The sequence below is a fragment of the Lonchura striata genome, chromosome 3, assembly GCF_046129695.1.
Source record: "Lonchura striata isolate bLonStr1 chromosome 3, bLonStr1.mat, whole genome shotgun sequence".
Classification (NCBI taxonomy): domain Eukaryota; kingdom Metazoa; phylum Chordata; class Aves; order Passeriformes; family Estrildidae; genus Lonchura; species Lonchura striata.
The window spans coordinates 1,906,804-1,925,698 of record NC_134605.1 but is presented as its reverse complement, the minus strand read 5'-3'; the positions used below and the strand labels follow the sequence as shown (position 1 = coordinate 1,925,698).

The 18,895-nt window shown below is 39.8% G+C and overlaps 1 long non-coding RNA gene across 1 annotated transcript in view; it reads right to left on the bottom strand.

Annotated features, from left to right (window-relative positions):
- Window positions 1–12,309: 12,309 nt before the first annotated feature.
- LOC110484889 (uncharacterized) overlaps window positions 12,310–18,895 on the bottom strand; it is a 191,824-nt gene continuing 185,238 nt past the window's right edge. The window contains exon 14 of the long non-coding RNA XR_013339571.1: window positions 12,310–12,328. This is a non-coding gene — a long non-coding RNA (uncharacterized LOC110484889). The remainder of the gene's footprint in view (window positions 12,329–18,895) is intronic.

The window sequence follows — 18,895 nt, the reverse complement described above, 5'->3', positions numbered from 1 at the left end:
GATTTGTCCAAAAAAAAACAGAATTTGTGCAACTTCAGTGTCTTATGGGTTTTTAAAAAGGCATGACAATTGGGGTTCTAGAGTAGAAATTCAAGTCTGGCTCAAGTATAATCTCTCACTACTACCCAACTAACTGGAGAACCAGCAAGATCCCTGGATCACATTAAAGGGGGGAAAAAACACATTTCAGTTAAATAATTTTTCTTCTGCACAACCAATTCAGTATAGGGAAGAGAGTTCTTTTTCCTGAAAATTTAGCATTCTCTCGCTCTCAGGAAATGTTCCCACCTGTATTACCAAAACCTGGCTTGTGGAAACACTGTCCATCATGTCCTGCACATTGGGCCGTGGAATTTAATCCAAATTCATAAGTACTACACTTGTCATCATGCTGTGGGTGGTAGGGAATAAGCTCTTCTGAAAAGACTGGGAAGTGTCCATTTGTACAAGCAGGAGTGAATGACCTGAGCCCCCAGGCAGATGGGATAGTCAATGGCAGGACTTCTGTGAAACAAGATAGGCAACACAACCCTCCCACAAAGGAAACGGAATACTCTGCTGGATGAGAGGAACTAGAGGGAGTTCTGGACAACCAGAAGCACATAGAGACCTCCACGTGGGATTTCCCAAGGAAGTAAATTGCAAAAGAGAAAGCTCTCCTAAGGAGGAGTAGGCAGAAGAGTTCAAAACATACCTATGTCCAAGCTGTCCTCTGGAGCCCCACATGCTGTGGAAAAAGGCACAATCTCTCCTTACGTGCTGATCTCTCTGTGGCCAGGACTCCCATTCAGATAGGTACAGAGAGAAATCAGATTTCATCACCAACTCAAAAAGCCATTATAAAATTTGCTGAGGAAATTGCGACCCCAAAATGGAAGCCAGCTGAGACCACAGCCTGCAGGGTCATGTATCATTAGCGCCAAGTGAACCAAGTCCAAATGTCCAGCTTACTGTTCAGGAGGAAACAAAAGCACTACTATATATGTGGGCAAAGCATCATCTTTTTCTAATCAAACCTGTCTTAGGCCTGGGCTCAGAAAAGCACTCAAGCATGTGCTTAAGGCTCTCTCTTTTTTTTTTTTTATTTTCAGAGAACAGCTCAAAACACACATTTACTTGTAAGCACTTGCTAACAGCTGTGAATAACACTGAAAAACATAACTAAAATCTTCTGAGAAAAAGGTGTTACAAAAAAAAAAAAGCAAAATGTGATGTGATTGTCCATCATATTGCCTTATCTCTCTGCCAGGAATACTGTGGGACAAACAATGAGCAGCACAAGACTGCTCCCAGACTAAGACAGCCACAAAAATATCTGAGTCACAAAAAATATATCATCAGCACGCTAACATATTCTTGGGTCTATTTATGGCATCACCAAAGACAGTAAAAAAGTAATTAGAACAGCTTCAGGTTTGAGACCATTCTCAGCCACACAACTTCCAAAAGAGATCTTTTTCAAGAGTCTGGAGTGAAAGTTATGACCCCATTTGGTGCCATTCACTAATGGCAGTAAACATGACACAGTTTTCACAGCCCAGCTCAGCCCTGATGCCTGCTTGCAGTACATTTATAATCCTGTCAGAGCTGTCAAGGGGACACAACACCTGCTGTTCTGGTGATGCTCTGTCCCTGTCTCCATTCAAATAATTTGTCTTTCATTGCCATCAGATTGGTTTTCCAGCATTTCTGTTGGACTCAATGATTCCTGATCTCTGGCCTAATATTCTGTTCACCCTTACCAAAAATCAAAACCCCACAAATCTGAAAAATTAGCTAGAAAGTTGCTGGGTAACATTTCCAAATGTTGCAAAGGCAAACTGCCACCAAAGAGTGTCATGTGATTAATACAAGTTGACTTGCATCCCGAGGAGGCTACGTTACCTCCCTGGGAAATACTCTTCTGCACCAGTTATTCTTAGGTGTTATTTCTGATTAATTATGCTCTCGCTCCATTAGAAAACTGATGGCCAACTTTGCATCTGTCTCATTGCTTTGTATCTTACAAAGACAAGCAGTGATAAAAAATTCATAGGAAGGAATGAATGAATAGATGGTCAGTGTGTCCGAGGAGGTGTGGCAGCTCAGGTTTTCTGTCCTGGGAGTATAAAAGTGAAGAGTGAAGGTCATAGAAGCATCATTTGATAAAGAACTGTATCTTCCCAGCTAGAGGTGTAGTTTTTTCTCACAAAAATGCATCTGCATTTTCACACAGTAGAATTATTAACAGTTCCATGAAAAAATACCAGATGCATCCTCAGTTTTATGAATGCAAATAGCCCTCTTGGAGCCAAGGGGAATACTCACATGTGTTTAAGTTAGACACATGCATAAGCAAAGGCAGGATCACAGCCCCAGCTATAAATATTTATGTCTGCAGTACAACACAGCCTCAAAAATGCATTCACAAAACAGACTATAATGCAAGATCCTGACAATACAGGTTACTCCATAGAATTTCAATGGGAGGTGCTTCTTTCTTGTGTCCCTTTGAAAACCCCATCCTTTCTTATTTTAATAAAGCTACCACTGTCATTTCAGCAACCTTGGCCAATAGCACCCACAAGAAGTAAAAAGAAATAAAATATTGTAAAAATATACAAAAAAAAATTTGTTACTGCCAATATAAAAATCTTTTCAAACTATGTTTTAGCTCATTTATTGGTTATTAAGCAGGGTGCTAAAAGGATCTGACTTTGGAGCACTAACATACATCTTCAACTAAGATTAGCACAAATCAGGCGAACTCCCACCTCTCTCTTCCTTAGAGATATAAAATTAGATTCGGGTGACTAATGCAGATAAAAATATTCATTCACTTCAGCTATACAATCTGGTTCCCTGGCACAAGTGCTCGCAGAAAACAAATGTTGAAGCAAATGCCATTATTTACTTTGGAAGAATATTTCTACACAACCAATGACAGAATAGAAACACCAGCAGGTGACTTATGCAGCCAGTCAGAAAAAATATCCCTCAAGTTTGAAACAGTCAATTCACAGAGGAAGAACATTTGCGAAAAAATTTTGTCAGATCTATTTGAGCCCAGAATACATAAAATAGAAGCCAGAAAAATACTGAAGATGGACTTAGTCAAAACAAATCTCCCAATCTAAACTCAAGCTGATAGATTGCTTTTTCCCTTCAGTTCAAAAGATTTTGCATCAGGCTCCTCCAGCTCAATTCAGTTTCAAAGGCTCACACAAACCTGGAAGCATCACCCTGCAAGCAAATCTCAAGCACTTGGTCTGTATAGCATTGCAGGATCAAGCCTTGTGGAGCATCAAACACAAGTTGTAATTAAAATAATTTACATGCTGCTAGCAAGTCAGCTAAAGCAAGCACATCAGGTTCCCAGCATGGATTTCAATTTGCTTCAAAATTACTCAAGGATAGGAGCTCATATTTTCAACATCATCCTAGTTAGCCTAGAAAAAAATGCAAGAGCCAAGTGACAGCTATTTGATTGCAAGAAGGTGGGGGTGGCTGTTACTTGGTAGGTGTTTGCTCAGTGCCTGGATTCATCATGAAAGCAAACATCCAGACTGTGCATATGCTACCAGCAAACGTGTCATCAGCTGCAGAAGGAACAGGCTGGGTTCCTTTCCCATACTGAAGTTTGCACAATGCTGCACCATCACAAGAGCTCAGTAATTCCCAGTGGAATCTCACCTCATGGGAGTCAGTCCCAAGGCATGGATCCTGTCCTCACCCTCCCTGGTAATCCTCAGGAAACCCAGTCCTGAACAGAGCTGTGCTCTGCTGGCTTCTTTCATCACCTTGATGCTGTTTCCTCACAAGCTGCAATCCCGTAGCTGGCTGTAAAATCCAGAATGAGCCACCCAGATGGATCTTTTACCTTTTGAAATAGCAAGATTAGCTTCAGTGGGTCCTGGATCAAGCAGCTATTCTTCTACAGGACCACCTATCTCTCCACAAGAACCCTGGAAGTGGAGAGAGTGTGGGAAAATGAACCAGCATGTTAGAAATCCAATTTCTCCCTCTGCGGGTAAAGCCCTCAGAGAAAATCAGCTGATGATGGAAAAGACCCCACAGAACACCACCAATGTGACTGCAGCATTTTCTGATAGCCATGCATATTACCTAAAAAATTTAAAAAAAAAAAAAATATATATATATATATATACTGTTATTGTATTTGGTTCAAGCATTCATCTCAGCTAAGTATGGGTTCTGGCTTTAAGGAGAACTGGAGAACTGGTTTCCTTTTTTTAACTTTTATTTAGGAGCAGCACAGTTGCTGAAATCTCCTTGTGTTCTTTTTGATCTGTTTGGTTTTTCCATTGTGGAAATTATTCTTTTAAGGTCAGGAACAATTCCACTCCAATATTTATCCTTGCTAGCATTGCAGTGCAGGTGCTGGATATTCAGGGTGACTCCTACCCCCACAAGCCTTGTCTCTGACATATAAATTGTGACATGTTTAACTGCAAACATTTGAGGAGTTACCCTACCCAGGAGCTCAGCCTCCAGAGGTAACTGTGCTTGCTGCAGAATCATCACATTGAAACATCTCTGCTGGTGCTTCTGAGACTCCAGGACAGAGCTTGGGTTTTCCTTTTACAAGGACAACAGTTAAATTTTAAAGCTGAAACCCAGTGCTGACTGGCAGAGACCAAAATTTTAACTTCCTAGATCCTTTTCTGGATCTTCTGCTTTTGGACATTTCTAAAGAGGCCATAGAGGTCTTGTCATCTGCTGTGACAATTCCTTTGCTTCTCGGATCAATAACATAAAACCTTGTATTTAAGGTTTTGCAGCAGAGTGGCATTAAGCCTCATTTGTGCTCTCTCAGTTACTGAACTGACAAGTCATTTAATCATTGAATTTAGGAAATAGCAAAATTTATGTGTTACCCTGGACTTACTAAGGATAACATCTAAGAAGCCTAATTCATAGGATGGCATCTGAAACCAGCAGATCAGGAGGGAAAGTTATTAGCCTGGATTCAAGGCTTTAACTGGAATAATGTGTGTTCTCGATCTCCACGGATTGTGTACTCAGAAGGGAGATATCTGGCTAGATGGGATTTTGCACATCTGTCAGCTACATCAGAGATCCAAATGCAAAAGCCAGCATTGTAAGGACATTATGTGGATTTGTGTCCCTCTCCTGAGGATCTGGGGTCCATAAACTGATGAATGGATTACAGAGAAACATAGTTATAGTATTTTCATCTGTGACAGACACTGCTGCAACTCCAGAGTAGCTCCCAATATTTAAAGGGAAACCATACCCATTCTCCACATAGCCCCTGAAAAAATGCAAAAGCCACCACTCTCCATGAAGAAACTGGAAAATGTATGCTAAAACTGGTTTAGCATCTGACTTGAAAACTCCAGAACTGGTCGGAACCAGCACAATATGGGAGTGGTTTTCTTCATTCATATGTGCTCTGTATATGAATCCATGTAGAAGAGTGAGGGGTTGTGTACCCTGAACCACACATTAGACATGTGTAAAGCTCACCAGAGGGGCTGGAGCTCCTCGTAACCCAGAATTGGATGCCATGTAATAAGAAAACTCCATTTCCTATCAATCCACCCCTCAATACCCCTCAGACTCTGCTTCAAGTATCTTAGCATGAGAACTGCTGAACTTCACATCCCTTTGAATGCATTTAGGGAAACCCAGGAAACACCAAGAACAGATGAAACTGAATGACTAAAGTGTTACAGATTAGCATTTCCAAATTCCCACGCCCAAATGCAGCAAATTTCCCACCTTCATCTAGGGAAAAGCTGTGAAACTGGAATTCCAAGGGAATTCAAAACACCAAACAGCTCTAAACCCAAAAGTGAACAGGTGAAACCATCAATTTCTGTTTGAAAAGAAGCAACTAAAAGCTAAATCTGGTACAAAGAGGTGAGACAACAGAATTCCCCAGTTTATGCAAGCCTGCTCATGCTCACACAGACAGCACTGGTGATGACATTTCCTCACAAAGGTAAACCAAAAATGTCTCAGTGCTTTGCACACCAGGTCTGCTTTCAGTACTCTGCACTTTGGAGAGTAAACTGAGCAACACATCTCTTGGCTTCTCCAGCATGGTAACCACTAATGCAGCTCTCCATAAGCCCGCTGAAAAATCACATTCTCCCCACTGACCCCCCCTTCTTTTCTTTCCAAAGACTAGGTCCTTTACAGTCACACTGGTCATATTCTGATATCTGATATTCCTCACTTTAATTTTCCTTTTCAAGCCCAATGGCACACAGGCTCCTACCAAAGTACAGGTCATTACCAGCCCAACAGGAATTTGCAGGAGGTCTCTGAGGGTTTTACTCCCCAGAGTGATAAGCACATCACTGTACAGATACTGCAGACTTAGAAAGCTAGGAAAGCAACATTTGAACTTTATTTATTTAGCCACACAACGTAAAAGTGTTCACTTGACCCACTGGACTGTTCTATTCACACCCTTAGTCAGAGGGTTCTTTGTTGCTCAGTTCTCATGAGGGCTGAACCATTAGAAGTCCTATTTGTTTCCTTTGGATCTTGTTTGAAAGGGCAGACATTTTAATTTGAACCCAGGACTGACACTGTTTGCACCATGACAAGACATTATCTGTTGGGTTTTCTCCTGAGTTCACCTGTTTATGTTTAATAAAAATGCTCTTTTGTAACTCATGATGGGCTAGAGAATTCCCAAACCATTCAAAATACTTTAAAGTTCTTTTGGGACACAGCCAGATACTTAATATTGTATTACATTTTATAGTTGTCACTTAATCAAGCTATTTAATATTATAGTACATTTTAAAACTGTCACTTAATCACATTTTCTTGACCCTTTTATGTGAATTAAAGATCACTGTAGATAAAAAATGGCATGCTTTAGTTTAAATAGATTCAGTATGTCCAGTTTGACAGTTACTTCTGAGACATTAAAAGAATTTTCTGTGATTAATGTGACCCCCACACGTTAGGTAGTATAATGTTCCATTTCTTCAACCATTAGAGGAAACAGCATTAGACAGAAGGAGCCAAAACTTATCTGACTGTATGTAAAGCTAAGAAAACCTAAAGATAATGTACAGCTCTGTCTGGTGTACTGTGAGAACAAGTTAAACCAACTATTTTCTATTTCCTTACAATTCAAATGGAAATAAAGTTCAGTAGTAACTCAGTAAGCCTACATTCCACAACGAAATAAAGATCTTACTGCAGTTTGCTCAGAGAAGGAATAAATGCACTTTCTGCCATGACAGGTGAGCAGGGCTGTCTGTGCTTGGTATAAATGATTGATAGCCATGCATTCTAGTCTTGGAAGAATTCTTACCTATGCATTTACTCACAAGAGCAAAAAAAAAGTACTTAAGATATGTCCATCCTCAGAACCATTTATTATGGCAATCATCATCATCATCATCATCACTTTATGTAGTTGATCCAGAACTGAGTCATTGAAAGATTCTATGCTTTTAAGTCATACATAGTAAATTACCTTCTCTTATAGGCATGTTTAAAACTATTGTCTTTTACTGTAACCTTGGTCCTAAGATCCTATTTAATGTATTGCATTCTAATTGCTCTTCCTTTGTATCTTAATCTCAAATCAGATGTACCACATTTGTTAACATCTGTGACTATAAGTGCTACCCATTTTTAGAACATTCTGTGTGCTATTCTTGATAGTTTAATTAGAATAAATACCCTTTTTAATCCATGAAGTGGGGCATAGTATAATAACATTGATCTTTCATTTGACAGCAAATTTGTTTGATAACAGAACAGGGTTTAGTGTAACCAAATCAGCAACAGTAATTCAATTAAAAATAGTGTGTATACAGTACCTCTGCAAACAATGAACAGTGGGCTAAAATAATCAAGACATGAAAAGAGCCTGCACAGAAATCAGGATGTTGATGGAGAAAAATAATTCAAACTTATTTACAAGAGCTGCCAGTGAGATGCATGTGGGTATAAAAGCGTCTCTCTCTAAAAATGTGGTCACCCTGGGAAAAGAAGTCAATTAACAGTGTCTACCCAACAGGACTGCTCATTTTTTCCAGAACGATATTTTCTTAACCTAAATTCTGCAGACAGGACAGCCTTTGCCTTCTCCTGGGAGAAATGAACCAGCTTTTGCATTGGTCTCCCAGCAGCTTGGGAAGAAGACACCTCCCTCTCCATCCAAGGGCAGACATCATCTCAAGCAGCTCCTTCCCACCAGCCACGGTGGCAATGGCCCAGGATCTGACAGCAGCAGAGCCTCAACACTTTGGGCCACAGCTCACCTACACCCTTCTCCCATGACACTGAATAAAGCATCTAAAAACTCAGGTACAAGCACGAGGAGCAGCAGGAAGCTAGATACACTTTCCCCTCAATCCAAAAGAAGTTCTGAACCATCCAGACTAACTGAAGAGCTCAGCCAACCCAAGTTGCTGAGCTTCTGAATCAATACACGTCATTGCTGTAGTAGGGATGTCACAGGCATTGAACAGGGCTTGAATGGAAGCACAGCAGTAGACAGGGCAGGTACTCTCTACCAGTAGGTAAATGGATATTATCCTTTTCCTTTCATCTATTTTTTCCCCTCCCTGTTTATCATCAGCATTCTTGGATCTTCAATTAGATTGTAAGCTCCTTGGGATGCAAACCAGGTCATTATTGTGTCTTCAAAAAGGGATCATCACAAGGGGCCAAAACTGTGTCAATGCTCTGGGAGCCTTTGGGCAAAATATTACTAAATTGCCCTTCAACTCCAACCCAAAATTATAGGCATGCTGCGTGCAGTATTTTGTAAGCCATTGTTTTGCAACATGGAAATATGCAAGTGAACATGATACTTGAACAACATAATTCATTTTCCATTCATGAGCCACAATGGGTATCTCATGGCACTGTTTGCTCTTCAGTTTCAAATGTGAACTTGCATACAAAGTCAAGTAAATGAGCTTTCTTTCACGTTGTTTTATTAAGTTCTTGGACTACACTCTAAGCCCTAGAAGAAGAAATTAAAGTTGCTGTTGTCTCACAAAAGCAGTGAAATTCCCAAAGAACTAAGGAATTTGGCCCTAGGTTGTGTATGAAAATGGCTGTAAGTCCTCTGCTGCTTTTCTTATCCTTCCTTGTGCCAGCTCTGCATTTGCATTCAAAATTAAGTTTCACAGCAGCATTCCATAAAAACCCTCATCTTAACTTTTGGATGATACCCTTAATGACATTATTGGATTGAAAAGTTTAAAGATAGCTTTGTTTTAATTTCTCTTTAGCTTTTCACTCAAATACCCCATGTATGACATTATAATAATTCTTCTGCTGGGTTTATACCTGCAAACTCCTCTCCTATTCTTTTGTTCTTGGGCTAATCTTTCCTTTTATATTAATGAAGCCCTTTGAAGTATCTCTTCAAATCTTCAGCTAGATTCCTTTGTGACTCTTTTCCTCCCCCTAAACCTGATAGGGTCTTTTTATCATGAAAATTATTAATACTTCCCCCATTTCTGGCATTGTACTGTCAGCTTTAAATGTCCTATTATTATTTCTGATCTTAAGCTTCTTTCTCCTGACCCAGGAATATTGGCAAATTACCGACCTATAGCCAAGCTTTTATAGGGAAGGTCTTGCATCAAGTGGTAGCCTTTCAAGAGCTTAACCACCTAGTAATAATCTTTATGACAAATGGTCTCCAGGTTTGCAGTTATGCCTAGAGTGCTAAGAGTGTCCCTTAAAGTGGTCAATGGCTTTTTATAAAACCAAACCCTGAGTATCATGTCAGCTCTTACCCACCTCGCTATTAGCACACCTCGAGACACTGCAGATCACAGGAACCCTTTCTGACCAGAGGCCAGCTGATAAAACACAAGGGGCTTTGTTCAATCTGAAGACATCAACTTGCCACTCCGGAACATCATTCATCTGCATCGAGCAACATGCATCATTTTCTTGTAATCAATGCAGAGTCCACTGCTCCTGAGTGTTACTGCAGCTAATCATTAAGATAAATATAATTGTTAAGAGTACTGACACTCCTTTCAGCTGCTCCATGCAAAGCATTGATTTCTACACATACAGTTTGGCATTTTACTGTGAATCAGTCTTTTTTTTTTTCTATTTTCCTCTTTCTGTTTCTATTTTGTTTTAGGTCATCTCCTGCAATCAAAAGCATTCCTAAAATTTACTGCAAACTAGAAATCAAGAGTACTAGCCATGAAGCAAGATGAAATAAAATGTTCCTTAACAGGTTCTTAGGTTCTTTCCTGGTCACCCAGCTGAGTAGAAATTCTACAGGCAAACAAGTTTTCACCTCCCAACCAATTCATTGCTTTTAAAAATTGCCTCATCATAATCAGAGGTTTTGTCATGGCTTTCATCAGAAATACAAATCCAGAAACAAACACAGATGACAAGAACTGTGACAGATGCCTTTGTCTGATGCAGTGATCCTCCCTAGGTGGATAAAGAACCACAGTCAAGAGTGGTGAGTATTTTTTGACAAGCCTTATTTTGTTGAAATGGAAACACTGAGGGAGGAGGTGGCTGGTGAAACTTGTTCTCTTAATTAGAAAATCTTCAGCTAGTCCACAGACAATGACATCCTTCTGGTTTTCTCTAACCTGGTCTCTCTCAAATTATCAAAAAGATTTTTTTACCAAAAATGGAACAATCAAGCTTATAAAGTGACTTTTTAATGTTCAGTTATATTTATCCCCATTTGGTCTATTTCTATATCATAAAAGATGAGACAATTATCACACATGAATGGCAAACATTTGGTAAATGACCTGTTCAAATAGTCCTGTCCATCACCATAAGACAAATAGTCATATGCCCACCACCACCTTTGGCATATCCTCAGCATTCCCTAACACAAGTCAAGTCTTTCTGCTCTCAAAGTAACTCCTGATCTCATAAAAAAGAACAAATTAAAGGGCAGTCTGTAGACCTCTCGAGGCTTACACAAAGAAACTCAGGCAGATCCAAGAGTGGAAATCTGCCAGCTCCAGCAAAACCAACCTGAGTCAGCTGAAAGCTCCTAAGGGATGACCAACTCCCAGGTCAGGGTGCTGGTCACTCCATTGCTTCAGCCCCTGATCACTGAGACACATCACATGTGACAGCTCCATTTGCACACTCAACATTATTGTGAAAGTTCTGTCTTGAAGCTGGACGGGGGCTTCACAATGGAAATACATTTGAAAACAAACACACACACACACACACAAGTGGAATTTTGATGCTCCAAAGCTGAAATTGAATCATTAGATGAAAACACCAAAGGATCCAACACAAACCAACACTTGCTCCTGGCAAAAAGTTATTCATTGCTGAACTGGGTATTTGCCTCTAAGCTTGTATACAGTCAATGTTTCCAATGTTGATGAGGGAGGGGAACAAGCTGAATATTAAAAACTGCTGCCTCAAGAATAATATAATGTACAGATTTAATCATAGTAAAAAATGATCTGCAAGTAATTGTAGTCATTACTACATCTGCTCAGAGCTGTGGGTAATCATTATGTATGAGTGAATTAAATCAAATTTCATATCATGGGCCTGATCCTAAAATTTCTTCTGTAAATTCACCTTATATTAATAATCTCCCTGAGTGTAGAGAGTCTATTTGTTTGTATGGATACATTTCTTATATGAGTAATCTTGTGACCCTTCCACATTTTACCTTTAAATTTAATTAAAATTTAACCCCAAAAACTTAGGAAGGTAGACTAAAACGCAGATTTCCAAAGATGGGAAATGAATTTGTTTCGCTCTGTTCTTCTTTCTGTAAAGGCACTAAAGGGGGTAGAGAGAAAGAAGTTTCAGTGTGGAACCTGAGTAATGGAAAAGACAAAGCCTTCCAAGATAAAAAGTTGAGCTCAAATTCCTTTTGTCACTAAATCCAGGCATTGGCATGGTACTGAAAACACAGGTGTAATTTATTGCACAGAGTGGGAATGTCAAACCCTGACTCATGAATATAAGAACCTGTTTACAAAAAAAGCTGCTGAAGGGCAGAGCTGGAGCCAAACTCAACCTTGATCAATAGCCAGATGAATTATTAGTAAAAGAAATAAATGATTGGTGTAGTTTCTTCTCTGACACTTATGCCAAATGTTAGAGGCTGCACTTTAGTATATTGTCGTGGAAATACATCCAAACCAGAAAGTTTTTACTCCAGTAGTCTTGTGCTGACCTCTGCATGTGTTTGAAATGAGGAGTAAGAGCTAAGGTCTCAGACTTACCCATTGTGGAAATGACAAGTTTTCACCTTCCTAAGAGTGCCAGGCAGGCATCGTGCTCTTCAAAAGATGGAGGAGAGAAATCAAACTAGGTCTGAATTCTTCCTCTCGTGCCTGTGCTGAGGTCACAAGAAAATATGTTATAAACGGAGTTTAGGTGACATTTTCAATAAATGTCTTTCTCATGGTGCATATTCTAGCAAAAACAGTCTGGAGGGCAGCTGGTGCAAGGAGAGACTACAGTGGTCTGTACATCTCCCCATCACCCACAGCTAGACACATACACTCGCACTACTAACATAGGTAATACAGTAACACAAAGGATCATTTTTTCTCTCCTGAAACAGAAATGAGCTGGCAAGCATAATCAAACAATGAGAATCATTTTTCCAGAGAGGAGAGAGAACAACAACAACAAAAAAAAATCCAGTGAGAATTATGACAACAATGTAAGAATGCAATCAGTAGAGAAATCCTGATAAATGAGGTCCTTACATTTTTAAATGCCTTAAAACCAGTACAAATAAATATAAATTTAAACAGAATTCAATGCACAATTGAATTAGAAGGGGAAAATTCAACCAAAGTACTAAAATTCCACTATAGAACTTGCAAATAGTTTATCTAGATAAAGCTATAAAATGAATAAAACAGCAGCAAAAAGGATTGAACTTTTTCTGTCAGTAAGAAATCCAAATCAAGGATGAGAATATTATGAATGCTGCATAAAGAGCTCTGTAAAATATCCTCCAGTGGAGAGGAACTAATGATAGATGAATGTGCACATGTAATTGAACATGCAGAAAAGAAAACCAACATTCCAAGAAGGAAAGCAGAAAAGCTATCAGGAGTACTGGCTCATGTGAACATCCACAAGAATGAGATGCATACAAGGAGAAAAGGCAAATTACGGAAAATGCAGCCTGCTCTGTAAAATAAAATACATGTTTGGCTCTCCACATATTCTTCTTTAGATTATCAAGGGAGCATGTGTCACACACACAGTCGTGAGGAATGCTGGCAGGAACATTCAACCACATCAAACTTGCCCGGTTTTGGGTTTCATTACCTACGTCAGGCCCCACATTGTTCCCATGATGGAAAACTTCCCTTTGACATCATGGATCATGGATCATGACAGGATCAGGCCCTTGCCCAGCAAAGGGTTAAAAAATAAAGTGTAGCAAAATGCTTGAAGTGCACCTCAGCCCAAAAGCAAGCCACTCCAAAGAACTAATCCCTTTTGCATTCCGTACCATAGGAAATATGATTTTCCTACCTGTGTTTTGTGTTAAGTTGTTGGGTTCAGCTAAATCAAAATTCAAGCAAAGCAAACCCACAAAAACTTAAAATCAAATGAAATTTCACACTCCCCCTGCACACTGAAGCAGCCCTACATAAAGGTACTTTTAGCAGACAAAGTCAGTGAACCTTTTAAGAGTAAGCAGAAATAGAACACATTAGTAACAGACAAATTAGAAGTGCATCAAGGTACTGGATGAAAACATTTTTTGAACATAAGCCAAGTACACAGTAGGAACAGGTTAGAAGGTTAAATCCTTTCTAACCACAACTTAAAGAAGACTTCATAGTAAAAATATCCTTTTTTAACTCTTGTCTTCCAAGCACATATCACAACTTTTGTTTCCGTTGGTTTTAGTCCCTATTTCAAAAGAAGCATTTGCTGTAACAGCTCATTTTTTCATGCAAAATACTGAATCTAATTGCGGAAATATGTCATTCCCTCCTCTCCGCCACATGGCATGAGTTAATGATGATGAATGAAAGTAATAAAACCCAAATCTTTTTCAAACTAAAGCTCCTGTTAAATTACTGGAAATTATATGCATGCGTCTACAATGAGGACACTGCAGAAGGTCAAAGATCTTGCTTCCTGCATTTGGCCAAACTATTCAACAGGCAGCTTGGCTGAACCTGCACAGACACGTTTTTACTGAGGTCTGGGGGAGCCACCTAAGAAAAGCAGCTTAGTTCAAGGCTGGTGATTTCATTAGGGCATTTCTCCCCATCCCCATGGAACACTAAATTTTGTTCACCAGAGTCTATGACCTGCCTTACATGTCCATGGCAAGCTATTTTTGGATGTTCGTGACGAGGGTTTGGAAGAGTAATATATCACCTAACGTGATATACATTTTTAATGGAGGTCCCAATTTCCCTAATACAAAACTTTATTCTGTGGCATTGACATGAAGCAGAAGGAGTACAGCAAATTTAGAGCCATATGCTGTCCCTCTCATTCAGTCTGCATCACACCCAATTTCTCCAGTTGGTCCACTAAGACAGGTAAACCATTCAGAGATTAAGGTCTGTCATGGTTTAACCCTCCAGTAACTGAGTCCCAAAGCAGCTGCTTGCTCACTCCCTCCCCCAGTGGGAAGGGGAGAATTAGGGAAAGAAAAAAAAAAAAAAAAAAAAAAGAAAAATTCATGCATTGAGATAAGAACAGTTTAATATTAAAACAAAGTTTTAAAAAATACCAAACCTAGTTCTACCACTAATAATAATAATAATAATTATATTATTATGAAAAACAAAACAAAAAACAAAAAACACACACACACATTAAAAAAAAAAAAAAAAAAAGATAGAGAGAGATGAAAAGAAACCAAGATAGACAAGTGATGCACAGCAAAATGTCTCACCACCAACTGACCAAAACCCAGGCAGTGGTCAGCCCCTCTCCAGCTTCCCCCAGCTGGTGTACTGGGCATGATGCTCTGTGGTATGGAATATCCCTCTGGCCAGTTCTGGTCAGCTGTCCTGGCCGTGCTCCCTCCTTTGTTTTGCTTCTAAAGTGCTGAGCAGGAGACACTGAGAAGTCCTTGACTTAGGGCAAGCAGTGCTCAGCAACAACCAAAACATCAGTGCACTAAGAGTGTTCTCATCCCAAACCCAATACACAGCTGTGTACCAGCTGCTAAGAGGAAAATTACCTGCGTCCCAGCTGAAAACAGGACAAGGTCCTACTCAATAAAAACACAACAGGCAAAACATATTCCTTTCCTGTCTGCACACTCTGTAATTCTGCATGCTGCAAACTACATCAGCCTATTGCTGATCTCTGCATTTATTTGTTTCCTCATTTTTGTTTAACTGGCCATCAGTTCTGTGGCCCCTTCTTTTCTTCTGGGCATTCAGACACTATGTTCTCCTTTCTTTTCCCCCAGCTCACCCACAGCTCACTTTGGAGTCTTTTTGTTTCCCTTCCTTTCATCATCAATTCATTGAGGTTTCATTGTTTTTGTCTTCCCACTATGTGGATCTCCCACTCCTTGTGCTTCCCCCTTATGGTCCATTTCACAGATGGACCACAGAAGACATGGAAAAACCCATAAGGAGAGGAATTCCTAATAACCTCTCTTAATGTATTTCCTTCCCACAGATTAGTTTGAATGCTTTGAATCTTGGACGAGTGTAAATCAAGGTGTTGCTTTGCACAAGACATCAGGAGTTATTTTTGCAATTAAAAAAGTATTTGTAGTAGTTTTATCAGCAGCAAAGCAAGAGTTACCATTCTTGCAAGTTTAATTTCTTTAGCCATGATAAATGGTTTGCAGAATTGAAATGCATAGAGTTAGAAACATGGGTTTTCAGAAACAAAAGAGCTAAATTCTGCCACTTATGTTCACAATGAGGGGTAACTTACTCTCTAAGCAGTACTCATTTGGAGTACTCATTTGGAGGGCTCCTTGGAGTCATCAAGAAATCAAGTGGAATTCAAGCCTCTAGTCTACTCTTTGCTCATTATTTTGTCTTTCACTGTACAGGCAAGAACAGAGATGCTATTAGCAGGTAAATAACATAAGGGTACAAGTTCCACATTTTCCATAAGAGTCTTGTAAATATGTGAGCAAAAAACTAAAAACTTTCCATTTGTTTCAGCCCTAGTCAGAGCACACTTGGCTTTCAGAAACTGGCTCTGGGATGGTTACCCAGACCTGCCATGTCCCCACTACACTATTGGGAATAGCTAATTAAACAACGGTGAGGATGTCACTTAATTTTGATCTTGGTCATGCACAAAAGGAGGAGGAAATCTCTTAGACCCACTCAAGGTGGTATTTCAAAAACAATTTTTGAACACAATGAACAACCAGAAGTTTCAACAATCTCCATCATCTTTGAAAAAGAGTGTATCTAAGAGATGAAAGAAAACTAACTACAAAACACGTCTGCAAGCACAATCCTGATCTTAATTTGTGAAGGCTAGGTTTTTTTGGTTCAGCAGTTTTGCATGCAGCTTATAAATATCATACAGAATATATTGTTGTTTTCTGGCATCCTATGTCCAAAACCAAAGCCATGTGTTGGAGTGGGATTAAATCCATTTATAAGGCTGCATGTGCATTTTAAAAGAAGCATACTCTAAGCGTTATCTCACTGTAGGCTGAGATAAATACCCTCATCCTACTACTAGAGGCACCACTTCTGAACACAGGCCTTCAAGGGGCAGAATGACACCAACTGCAAAAGTAGGTTTCATAACCAAAGCTGGGCCATGTGAGCTTTTACACTTTAGCTCAATATTTATAAGAACACGTCCTCATTTACTAAGCTTCTGGGAATATTTTCACAATTAAAAACCAAAACAAAACAAATTGAAAATAATTGTCAACATACTGACAACAATCGGCAGCTTTCAGAGCAGCTCACAATGCCATCTCCATGCCTTCAAAATCTCTCCCACAGTGAAACTTCATTACCATCCCATCCAGATGCTCATGTTAAGCTTTGGAGGTTCCCTTTATTCCCATGCCCCCACCTGTGTAAATGTAATCCTAAGAGCTGAATCACAAATCCTATGCCATATTTAAGAGTCACACCAAGGCAATCCTTTGGACTTGCTTCAGCCTCATATTATGGATTATTAGCAATGTCATGGCCTGAGTAGATGCAACAATTCCTACTAAGGTGAAAAGCAGATTTATGGAGGCATCATATTTGTGGCCACTGCTGTCAAAAGGGAACTGCAGTGAAGTTATACTGTAAGCATTCCTGATGAAGTTGTAACTTACCATCACAAAGCTCCCAGGACCAGCTCAGGAGAAGGCCAGCATGCAGCACCAAAACACTTTGCAACTTTATCTCACCCACACAGACACTGGTGACAGCTGCTGAAAATAGGGAACCCCAAATCACAAAATCATCTCCCCTGAACTTCTGAAACGTGAAGTGGAGAAGCTGCCACAGAACCATGATTCAGACTTGGCAAATTCTACAGGAGTACTAGGATTCAGAAGAGCAGTGCAGGGAAGCTGAGATTTAATCTGAGATGATGGGGAAGCTCAGATCATATTCGAGGTGATAGAAGAGGCAAGCCTGATGAACCCTAAAGGTAAGCCCAGCAAACACTGCAGCTCTCTCAGAGCAGAGGCCGCTCACACAAGAAAAGTCAAACCAGCACACCTGGAATAGTGCCCTGCATAGACCAAAAAAAAAAAAAAAAAATTTCCAAAACCACACTATGCAAATTTCACCAAGTTGCACAACATTCACTCTTCGTGCAAACATTTTGCATAGCTGCGATTTCATGGCGTCCAGTGCACTTCAGGAAAGGAGGAGGGAGAAATGCATTGGGCAGAAGGCTCACCTCTGGCTTCAGCACAGCCAGCATCATGGAACTCTGGAGTCTTTAGGAGTGCTGAGTCTCTGTGACCAGCACCCACAGAGTCAGGATTTAGGAGGGACAGACGTCTCGGAGCAGGACCACAGTGAACCATGTAACACATTTACAGATGGCACAGTCATAACCATTAAACAGCTATGACCAGCTTGAGTGATAGAGTGAAGAATGTGAGCACAGGGTGATAAAACACACCCACTAAGCTGAGAAAAATACACATATTCTGGTTTTAGACACAAGGGTTATCAAAGGTAAGAGAGACCTCAATACAATATGATCTGTTATCAGAAACCTAAAGCAGCTGATTGGATTCTGAACTGGGGCTCACAGATTCTCATATGGTCACAGTTTTCTGGATGGGGGGGGATGTGAGAGGAAAAAAACCAGCCAAAGTCTCTTTTAGTACAGTGAGTCTAGTACAGTCAAATGGTTTCTATTTCTCTCCATCCCTGACCCTATTTAAGTGCTATCTTAAATATTCCTAATAACCCACTGGCCTGTAAAGAAAAAATTCTAAAGAAAACATAATCTTTCAAGGGCTGACATTACCTAGTTCCCAGCACAGCTACAGACTAGTTGCTGTGAAATGCAACAACCTGGTGGGAATTGGAAAGCTCTCTTTTAACTGCCGTTATTATCTATAAAGCCTCTCTAATAGCAATCCCAGAATATAGGTTTAAAGAAAAATCATTTTAATGGAGGTCCCAGTACTACATTTTTATATTGCACCAAGTCAAGCTATTGATTAGCTTTACATTAATTTTAAAAGCACAAAGAATTTGTCATGATTTTTCTCCCTTTGATATCAGTGTCCATCAGCAATTGCATCAGTTTTCTGCTGAGCTGCCAAGCAAAGTTAAATGATGATGCGCTTCCTCTCCCTCACTCCTTATTCCAGCTTGGTTCAGCAATCCTGGCCAGCCACTTCCTGTCTCCCCTATTGCACTGTCTGGCACTTACTTCAGACAAGTCAATATGTTTAAATGATACCTGTACCAGGCACAATTAATCATAAAGCTTTCTGCTTTGCAATGTTTTT